Below are 11,285 nucleotides of genomic sequence, written 5' to 3'. Positions count from 1 at the left end.
AGAGTTGTTATTAAGACACTATTGATTAATGTGCCCCAATGTGTCAAACTGCGGTGGTCGGGAAATAGCACTAAATGGGTTGTGAATAGTAACCAACAATATTTCCATTCAGTGACAACAAGCTGTGATATTGAAAATTATGAGAAATTGGCCAAAGAAACACTGTTAGACGTTCTGATTTACAATACAATCCAATTAGTAGCCAAGAGTTTAGGCACATTACCGTGGTCTGTGGTCCTTGTATCAAAGAAATGAGCAGGGGGTCTCATCACATAACATTGAATTGATATGTCCGAAGAAAAATATAAGTGGAGCCCCCCTTTTAATCAAGTAAAGCATTTCACAATAAAATAAAACAAATAACCAGTAAATATAAGTCTGTCTGTGTCTTCTTGTGTAAAGTCGTTAAATATATGTGTTGGGTGACAACCACAGACGTACGGCTATCACCCAACTTTCCCTTAACCCAGAAAGACCAATATCAATGGTAAACAATGCAGATTTATATACATCAGGCAAATCACACACATTAGGTGAGTGAGTGTGTGTTTGCATCCCCCGTTATGCTCATCTTAGTGGTCGGACCCTCTTCAGTTAGACATGGGGTTGTCTGGTAAGGAAAACCAGTATTAAACACCCTATTAGGGGATTCTAAGTTAATAGAAGGGGTCCCCCATTGAGGATCCTCATCTATTAGTGGAGAATGGAGACATCTCTTGCCATGGAAGGCCAAGTTCATGCAACACATGGACAGCTCATTGATTCAATGAGAACATTGTAATACTTTATTTCGCCAGTGGTAGCGCTGCAGGAGAAGTGAACACTTGCTGCCACTTTCCAACACAAATCTGGCGGCGGGGTACCCCACGATCAACTTATCATTGGGGAACTCTTCTAACAAAAAGAGACAACAGGAGCATATCTATCTATTACTCTCAGAAGGAAATGTTCTTAAAAGGGGTTGTCTGGGCACAGACAGCTGATGACCTATCCACGGAATAGGTAATCAGTAAATGATCGGTGGGGGTCCAACACCCAGACCCCGCACCGATCAGCTGCTCCGGCTGCCTCTGGGCACCGAACGTCCATGACAGAAGCAGATGGCTCCAGAATAAGGGTATGTGCACACACACTAATTACGTCCGTAATTGACGGACGTATTTCGGCCGCAAGTCCCGGACCGAACACAGTGCAGGGAGCAGGGCTCCTAGCATCATACTTATGTACGATGCTAGGAGTCCCTGCCTCGCTGCAGGACAACTGTCCCGTACTGTAATCATGTTTTCAGTACGGGACAGTAGTTCCACGGAGAGGCAGGGACTCCTAGCATCGTACATATGTATGATGCTAGGAGCCCGGCTCCCTGCACTGTGTTCGGTCCGGGACTTGCGGCCGAAATACGTCCGTCAATTACGGACGTAATTAGTGTGTGTGCACATACCCTAAGGAGCCATCTGATTCCGGATCCGAACTCTGCATAACACCCGGCTCCCGGAGGCAGCTGATCGGTGCGGGGTACGCGTGTCGGACCCCCCACCGATCATATACTGATGACCTAGTCTGTGGATAGGTCATCAGTTGTCTGTGCCTGGACAACCCCTTTAAGACAGGGACATTACAGCGACTTATGACATGTATAAAATTATTTGTACATATGCGAATTTATACAACTCAATAGGTAAACATTAGCTGCGGCATCCCAGTGCGATCAGATGCGATAAAGCCTTAGGGCTTGTTCACACCTAATGGAATTGCTGCAGAAAATTTCAGCAGCAATTCCGCAGAAACTAGCAGACAATCCGCTGCGGAAAAACCGCACCATTTCCTGCATTCTTTGCTGCAGAAAATGGTGCGTATTTTGCTCCGTTTTTCTCAATGTTGGGGGATGGTGACATCTCCTCTTAAAAACGCAGCAATTCAGTCCACTTTCCGCAGCAGGAATTGACTTGCTGCGCTCCGAAATATAAGCAACGCAGGTCATTTTCTGGTCGGAAAGTTTATGCAGAGTGTGGGTGATATTTGTTAAATCTCACCCACTTTGCCGCTACTGTATTCTGCTGCGTGTTTTACATCCGCAATTCCGGACGTAAACAACGCAATATTGCTACGTATGCTTAGGACCCCTGCGCACACTGCAGATTTTGTTGCAGAAATTTTTGCAACTGAAAATCAATTGCATTCATTTGAATGGGGTCGTTTCTGCAGCAAGCACAAAATCTGCAGCGTGTGAAGGGGGGCTTTAATCTAAATAATTCCAAAAACATATTTGATTGCAAAGTCCGGGCTAGAGATTTAACCCCTTCACACAACCCTGATTGCAATTTCCTGCACACCCCCTGCAGCAGGTTCTTGCTCTCCCTCTTCCCTCCAGGAGGGGGGCTGCTCTGTGTATCCCCCTTCCCTTTGATTAATAAGAAAGCAAGTAACATCCCCAGTGGCTGCACATTCCAGGGATTCCAGCAGTGTGATGTAAGAAGGAAGGAGCAGCAGTGTCCATCTAATGCACTTCACACCAAGACACATTGTAAGTCCCAGGCACACCCTCCACCATCCTCCTCCTCCTCTCCCTCCTTCCACCATCCTCCTCTTCTCCCTCCTCCTGTGACTCACTGTAGACCCTCCTCCTCCTCCTTCTCTTTATTCCTCCTTCTTTTGCAGAGTTTGCAGCCAAACTTTTGAGCTTCTGATGCCTTTCAAAGCCCTGATCCTGGATGGAGATCTGATGCTGGGGAGCAAGGCGTGATCCACTCAATGCTTGGAATCTTCTACAGTTGGAGGGTGCTTTATTGTCTGGAGACTTGATTGCAGAGTGCAAGGACTCATCTTTATTATTTTCGGATGCAGTTGCTGGTGCTTTATTAGGGACTGGAGTGGGAAGCATTGGGCAGGAGACTCATGCAGGTAAGTGCACACTTGGCTCAGGTCTGAGTGCCTTCCCCCAATAGTTCAAGTAGCCACATGCACAGCACACAAATAGGGCAATGTGAATAATTGGGCTTGCTTTTACAGGCAGGTGTCTTATTGATCGTGCCGGTCAGTTAGATGTCTGTACCCCCCCCCCCTTCCAATTATTGGCGCAAAGTTGACATCATCACGCGTAAATGTGCGACTTTTTTTTTATAATTGTCCCTCCGTATATTTTCCAGCATGCTGGAAACTCTCTTGCATTTGTGATATTAGGAACTTCTGATTGTGTTGGATCGCAAAATTGATCACCGAGCATTGATCTTGGGGGTCTCTGTTGTCAGGCAGGGGATGGAGTTGAGGTTGTGGCAGACGGTGATTATATTATATACATGTGCTAATGAGCAGATACTGTATACGTCCATGAGGACATATGTGTCACGTCCATATAGTGAATGTAAACACAAAAACCCCTCCCCCTATAGCGAGATCGGCACCGAATTGTACAGCCGTAACATACGTATATAAACGGCATCTGTGCAAAGTGCTGGGGTTGCAGAATTTACGCTTTTGGAATTGCTTGAAACTGACGAAGCGCAATGTTAAAGCTGTACGTGTGCGTCAGTGCGTTATTTGCGACAAATCGGAAGCAGCGTATCTAAATGCTGGCACTAGATATTTAAATATGTGCCCACCGTATACCCTCCTCTCCCCATATAATAATAATAGCGGAGGGAATTTTGGTTAATGAACCATATACAGGCTTTTGCAACAGGAATTGTGTAGTAGAGCTGAGTTTGTCAGTGCAGTAGGAATGAATTTGAAATCTGACGCAACTACTCGGGATATCACTGGATTTTTCCACCGGATTGCTGGTAAGCCTACTTTTCTATAAATTTATCACAATGCACAAAAGAAACCCTGCTAGATCTGTCGATTTTATTGTATCAATGCGTGATGTAACTTTTATTGCAGATGTGGTGTCGTTTTGGGTTACGGAGGTAGATTTTGCGGAAGCTGCACCCACGGCTGTACAGCGGTTAAACCCCAGACAGCGCGTTGTCGCCTGGCGCAGAGCTGTGCTACAACATGTCTGTTCCTCGCATCCGATCATGTGCGCTCTGCTTGAATCCGTACATTGTGTGTGTTTACGCTGGCAGCCCGCGGCCCGCCCACCGCTTCCACGGCTTTACCTTGTCCTTTGTTAATCAGTCAAGTCTGCACTGGCCATAGAGACCCCCGCTCCTCATCTGGTTACAACACGCTTCCCATGCCCCCGGCATTCCTGCTTCTCCTAATGTTATTTCATGTTTTTCAGAGAACCTCGAAAGGAAATGTGGAAGAGTATTCCCATGATATATCTATCTGGGAAAGCTGGGTGACAATCCGTATGGCTTCCATTGTCACCAGCTCTTCTGGAGTCCTGAATGGGAAATGTGCCTAGTTTGGCCCATACTGCCATACTTTTGCACGCACGTCCGTCCAAAGATCGCGGTATCGCGCTGCGTAAATCGCAGTAATGTAAGCGAATATGGTCGCTCTGCAACCCAAAAGTGGCCGCGAATGTGACATCACAGCCGAAAGAAATCCAGTGAGTATGTATGTCTTGCAGCTATGTAGTCACGGTGGCTTGCGGGTCGCTAAGCGACCACATTAATTTTCATTACCTGCGCTGCAGGCAGGGTGACACAGCGATCTTTGGCCGCACGACCTGTGTTGCGACCGTGTAGACTTAGTCTTAGGGCTCATCCAGACGAGCGTGTATGTTCTCCCTGTGACGGCCGTTAAAACAACGGTCGTCACACGGACTCATGTATTTCAATGGGGCAGTTCAGACGACCGTTGCCGTGTGAAGGGTCCATGAAAAAATAGGCCATGTCCTATTTTCCTGCGTGTCACGCATCCCTCCATGGACTCCAGCCTATGGGGGATCCGTGACTACGTGTCCCGCACAGGTGCACCTCGGATCGGGAAAAACTGCCGTTTTTCACGTCCGTGGTCATCTACGCTCGTCTGAATGTAGCCTTAGGCCTCACTCACACGAGCGTGGCGTTTTTGCGCACGCAAAAACCACTTAACAGCTCGGTGGGGCATCAGCATATGATGCGCGGCTGCGTGCTTTTCGCACAGCCGCCATCATTATGACACTCCATTTGGATGTTTGTAAACAGAAAAGCACGTGGTGCTTTTCTGTTTACATTCATCCTTTTGACCGCGCGAATCACGCAGTTCGCACGGAAGTGCTTCTGTGCGGCATGCATGGTTTTCACGCACCCATTGACTTCAATGGGTGCGTGATTCGCGCAAAACGCCGAAAGAACGGACATGTCGTGACTTTTTTTCAGCGGACTCACGCTGAGTAAAAATCACGGACATGTCTGCACGGCCCCATAGACTAATATAGGTCCGTGCAAATCACGCGCGTTGCACGGACGTTTTTCCCGTTCATCTGAATAAAGCTTTAGGGTGGATTCACACGAACGTGTATTGCGTCCGTGCGGGCCGCGTGGTTTTCACGCGCCACGCACAGACCAATACAAGTCTATGGGGCAGTACAGACAGTCCATACTTTTTGCGCAGCGTTTGTCCGCTGCGCAAAAAGCGTGACATGGTCAATATCTCCGCATATTTCGCGCATCACGCACCCATTGAAGTCAATGGGTGCGTGAAAACCACGCAGGTCGCACAGAAGCACTTCCGTGCGAACCGACTGAAACAGCGCACCAGCTGTCAAAAGGATGAATGTAAACAGAAAAGCACCACGTGCTTTTCTGTTTACAAACATCCGAATGGAGTGTCATAATGATGGCGGCTGCGCGAAAAGCACGCAGCCGCGCATCATATGATGCTGCCTCACGGAGCAGGCAAGTGGCTTTTGCGCAAGCAAAACGCAGCGTGTTTTGCGTGCGCAAAAACGCCACGCACGTCTGAATCAGCCCTTGGGCAGATTTTCAATTCAGGCGTTTGAGAAAGCTGGGTGACAAACCCTATAATGGCGGCTATGTTTAATGTCAGAGACACATAGGGGGAGATGTATTAAGCAAGATGCGACATTTGTTGTCGCATCTTCAGCTGTCCGTGCGTCACTGCATGAAATCTACGCTAGCCTGGAGCTGGTGTAAATTAAATGATAGTAAATGCGTTGTGCCATGGTGACCACACCCCTTTCTATAAACCCCGCCCACTTTTACAAAATGCTGCAAGAGCGGTAGAAACCACCCAGAAGCTGAAATTTTTGGGCCGTTTGCGACATTTCTGCGACAGAAAACTGACAGAAAAACGTTAACACCCCCCATATAGCCTCATTTATGATAACTGTCAAACGTGAAAACTGCCCTTGTTACCCATAGCAACCAATCACAGCACGGCTTTCATTTTACCAGACAAGTTAAAGAAAGGAAAGGTGAGTTCTGATTAGTTGCTATGGGCAACAAGGGCAGTTGTCATAAATATCCCCTAGAGAACGAAATGACTGAACAGATTTAATATTTGTTTCCGGTGATGACCAAAATGGCCGCCGCTACTGCTTCCACAGGGGATGTCACCCAGATTTCCCAGACTCCTAAGGGTATGTTCACACGGCTTATTTTCAGCCGCTGTCGGGCCGTAATCGGAAAATCAGAAGCAGAACATTTCCAAAAATCTGACCATTGATTTCAATGGGAAAAACGGCGTTCTGTTCAGACGGGCCGTTTTTTTACACGCCTGTTTTGAAAAACGGCCGCGTAAAAGAAGTGCATGTCACTTCTTGAGCCATTTTTGGAGCAGTTTTTCATTGACTATAGAAAAACAGCTCCAAAAACGTCCGTAAAAAAAATGCCGCAAAAAATTAGTGGCTTAAAAAACTTCTGAAAATCAGGAGCTGTTTTCCCCTGAAAACGGCTCTGTATTTTCAGACGTTTTTTAGTAAGCGCGTGAACATACCCTTAGTGTTAAAGGGGTTTTCCAGACACCAAAAATGTATGGCCTATCCTCAGTATAGGCCATCAATTTTTAGGGTATGCTCACGCTTAACATAATACGGCTGAAAATTCGGAGCTGTTTTCAAGGGAGAACAGCTCCTGATTTTCAGCCGTTTTTTTTTTTTTAGGCAACTTGCGTTTTTTGCGTCGTTTTTTACGGCTGTTTTTGGAGCTGCTTTCTATTGAGTCAATGAAAAATGGCTCAAGAAGTGACATGCACTTCTTTTTACGCACCGATCTTTGAAAATGAGGCGTAAAATAACGCCCCGTCGGAACAGAACGCCGTATTTCCCATTGAAATCCATAGGCAGATGTTTGTAGGCGTTCTGCTTCTGATTTTTCAGCACCCTTACGGCCGTGTGAACATACCCTTAGTGTCTGGAAACCCCCTTTAATGCTGCCTAGTTCTATTACAAGACAGATTTGTCATACAGGAAAGCTGGGTGACTGCTATACCTGGAATGTTGTCTATATGAGTTGTGACCCAGGCTGAATAACATTTTTCTATACGTTCTTTACATGTGATGCAGCAATCCTAAGATATTACCGAACTGATTTTTAAGAAAAAAAATGATGACTTTTGCCTATTACCTACCGTTTTGTGTATACAGCTCTTATGCAGACCTACCGTATGTGTCTCTATGGTTGTAAACTATAAACAAACCCTGTGTGCAGTCCCATCCTGCCGTCATTGCAATATCCTGATATAATACTAGAAATGGCTTGTGGCCCTTTTACGCAGGCCAATGATCATGCGAACGAGCTCTTTCCTGATCTTTGCTATACAGGGCAGCGATCAGCTGGTGAACGAGCAAGCGCTCGTTCGTCAACTGATCGCATTTTTTATGCGGCCAGAAAAATGATCGTTTGTCGTCAGCGCATCTCCTTGTGTAAACATGGGATGCGCTGCCGACAAAATGCATCCCATATTAACGATCGTTCATCTCCGGGATCCGCACTTGCGATTATTGCTCCGTTAGAATGGAGTAAATGATCAGAATATCTGTCCGTGTAAAAAGCACCTTTACTCCAAATATACGGTGGTCGTGAGGGTGATCGAAACACGCGGAAGATCTCCAGATAGCAGATCCTTTTCTTCTCAACCCTGAGACTCGCATTCCTGGCCTGACCCGTGACCTCCTGAATCCACCTGCTGCTTTTCTGCTGGATGTGTTGATCATCACACTGTCTTCTAGGTTTGTGGTGATACATACCCCCCCCCCCCCCCCCAATTTATATATATATCCCTGAATAACTTGCTAGATTTGCCACTCGGTAGCTTGGCAAGCTGGGTGACAAGTCCTCTTGGAGCTTTAAAGGGTAACAGAATTTTCAAAAAACTTCAAACGTATAATAGTGACATGTCTGAAGTTTTGATTGGTGGGGGTCGCTAAAATGAAGCGGCAGAAGCGCTGGGTGAGCGCTGACCCGCTTGGTTTATGATCGGCTTCTCTGAAAGCCGAGCAAATGTTTTACGGGCTCAATAGAAAGTCTATGAGCCCATACACCAACTGCTCGGCTTTCAGAGAAAAGATTATCAGAAATTAAACAGCACGGTGCTCACCTGAGCGCTTCTGCCGCCTCGTTTTAGCAAATCTGTGGGGGTCTCGGTGCTCAGACCCCCACCGACCAAAACTTCAGACAAGTCACTGTGACGTCAGAAGTTTTTGGAAAGTTTAGTTACCCTTTCATACTCCTTGACACGATCAATCTTTCCCGAAAAAGGTAAGTAAAGACTGAAACTTCTTTGCTTCTGTGTCCCCATGACAACACTTCCTGTCTAGCCTTGTATGTGTCCAAATCGCCATTGAGATCAGATGTTCACATAATAACTGCCTAGAATTTATGTTTCAATAATTGAATGGGCAGAATGGAGGCTCAGTGGTAAGCAATGTTGTCTTGCAGCATTGGCATCCTGGGTTAGAATCCCACCAAGGACGATATCTGCTGGAGTTTGTATGTTCCCCTGTGTTTGGTGGGTTTCCTCAGGGTTCTTCAGTTACCTCCCAAACTCCAAAAAACTTCTACTGATAGTTTGTCTCCCCTAGTGTGTGACATGGGGAATTTAGATTAGGAGTGGTCCCAATCTCTGTACAGCGCTTTGTTGGCGTTATATGAGCAAAAGAAGTTACAAAACGTGTGAACTTTGCTGTGGATGGTAATCTATCTCCAAATAGTGTTTCTATGATAAGGCTGAATGGGAACGTGGCACAGACCAGAAGTGTTGTCATAGGTACACAGTTAATAGCGTCATGTCCGTAACTTCAAGCACATCATCCAATGTGTAAAACCGATGCTGAAGTGGAAATATAAAGGGCAGAGGAATGTGGCATTGATTTCTCTTTTTTTTTTGTAAATAAGTATTGAAAGACCAATTTAGGATAAGGTAGGGCAATATGAAGGGACGACGTCTATAATCTGTTTTCACCCCATTTTAGGTTGGACAAACAAGTTATCTGTACGGGGGAGGGTGAATGGCCGGTAGACCCCTCCGAGGCTCTGTCACTAGATTATAAGTGTCCTATCTCTTACATAATCTGTTCGGCGCTGTAATGTAGATAACAGTGGTTTTTATTTTGAAAAACGATAATTTTTTTAGCAAGTTATGCAAGTTAGTAATTTTAGATTTATGCTAATTTGTTTCTTAATGACCAACTGGGCGTGTTTTTACTTTTTACCAACTGGGCGTTCTACAGGGGAGTGTATGACGCTGACCAATCAGCGTCATACACTTCTCATTGTTCCAGCCCAGCTTCTCTCACTGCACAATCACACTAACAATGGGCTGGAACAATGAGAAGTGTATGACGCCAATTGGTCACTGATTGGTCACTGATTGGTCAGCCTCATACACTCCTCTGTACAACGCCCAGTTGGTAAAAAGTAAAAACACGCCCAGTTGGTCATTAAGAAACAAATTAGCATAAATCTAAAATCGCTCATAACTTGCTAAAAAAATTATCGTTTTTCAAAATAAAAACCACTGCTCTTATCTACATTACAGCGCCAATCAGATTATGTAGGAGATAGGGCACTTATAATCTGGTGACAGAGCCTCTTTAAAAGAGAATCTCCAAAAATTTTACATGGATGATCCACTTTTCTGATAATGGAGGGTCGGTTGGGCCTATCCGTGCCCATGCACATAATGACCCCTTTGCATATAGCAATTATCTTCACAATATTGTTTTTGGAAATCAATTTCCATGGACTACTGTAGAGGTTGGTGTGATTGTCCAACGGGACACAGTCCCTATTACGGGGAAGCACATGAGATGTCCTGGAGAAAGGAAGGGAGCGTGAGGATGTGATAAGGTAGGGTGGATAGCTGTAGGTCATTGAAAGCACTGGTAGACACAGATAAGGCTCTGTTCACGTCACGTCTGAGACTTATGTCAGACATATACTTATTGCCTGATGTATATCTCTTATGGAAAGCTCTGACGTATGCCACTGTATAGGTATAGAGGGGCATTAGTCACCCATGGGCTCCCATATTAAAAATGCGCCAGGAAGGCTCCCAGCGCATACACTTTATAGGAAAGTGCAGTAGACTGCGTGTTCCCATACAGCGGGCCACCGCCAAAAAAGTAGAGTGTGATTTATTCTTTTTTTTTTTGCATTGTGGCCCGTAGCCGAAGATTGCCACTGTACGGCTTTACAGTGGCATGCATTGGAGGAATACGTAGGAATACTTCCAACGTGTAACTCCAATATATAGCCCCAGTGTGATGTGAACAGCGCCTATGATGTAGAAGGGTGCAACACGGAGGAGAGTTTTTGGATGGAAATGAGACCTTTTGTAGATTTTAGGAGCCAGTCATAACATTCCAGGAGCCTTGTGACTTTCAACAGAAAACAATTTAAAAAATAAATAAATTTGCAATTGGCGCCTATGTGCACTGACCCTTTGGCTCCCGGCATTAGTGCAGCTCTCGGGCAGTATTTGTGAAATCATTGGATGAATCAATCGGGGCTCATTATAGAGGCTCTGTCACCATATTATAAGTGCCCTATCTTCTACATAAGGAGATCGGCGCTATAATGTTGGTGACAGCAGTGCTTTTTATTTAATAAAACACTCTATTTTCACCACTTTATTAGCGATTTTAGATTTATGCTAATGAGTGTCTTAATGCCCAAGTGGGGAGCGTATTTTTACTTTAGACCAAGTGGGCGTTGTACAGGGGAGTGTATGACGCTGACCAATCAGTGACCAATCAGCGTCATGCACTTCTCTCCATTCATTTAGGCAGCGCATAGGGATCCTGTTAGATCCTTATGTGCTGTCTTATACTGACACATTAACAATACTGAAGTGTTTAGACAGTGAATAGACATTCCACGGGATGTCTATTCACAATCCCTGCCCTTCATTACTCTGTCTGTGGTAATTACAGCAGAGGAAGCGTAATCTCG

The 11,285-nt window shown here is 45.5% G+C and overlaps 1 protein-coding gene across 2 annotated transcripts in view; it reads left to right on the top strand.

Moving 5' to 3' along the window:
- Nucleotides 1-2,638: 2,638 nt before the first annotated feature.
- The window catches only part of PTPN14 (protein tyrosine phosphatase non-receptor type 14), an 87,517-nt gene continuing 78,870 nt past the window's right edge, over nucleotides 2,639-11,285 (top strand). For both annotated transcript variants that reach the window (XM_075863330.1, XM_075863329.1), the window contains exon 1: nucleotides 2,639-2,901. The gene's annotated coding sequence lies outside the window, so the exon portion shown is untranslated. The remainder of the gene's footprint in view (nucleotides 2,902-11,285) is intronic.

The sequence above is a fragment of the Rhinoderma darwinii genome, chromosome 4 (assembly GCF_050947455.1).
Source record: "Rhinoderma darwinii isolate aRhiDar2 chromosome 4, aRhiDar2.hap1, whole genome shotgun sequence".
In the NCBI taxonomy this organism is placed as follows: Eukaryota; Metazoa; Chordata; class Amphibia; order Anura; family Rhinodermatidae; genus Rhinoderma; species Rhinoderma darwinii.
The sequence above is the reverse complement of the archived record's forward strand: the minus strand, read 5'-3'. Positions and strand labels throughout refer to the sequence as shown.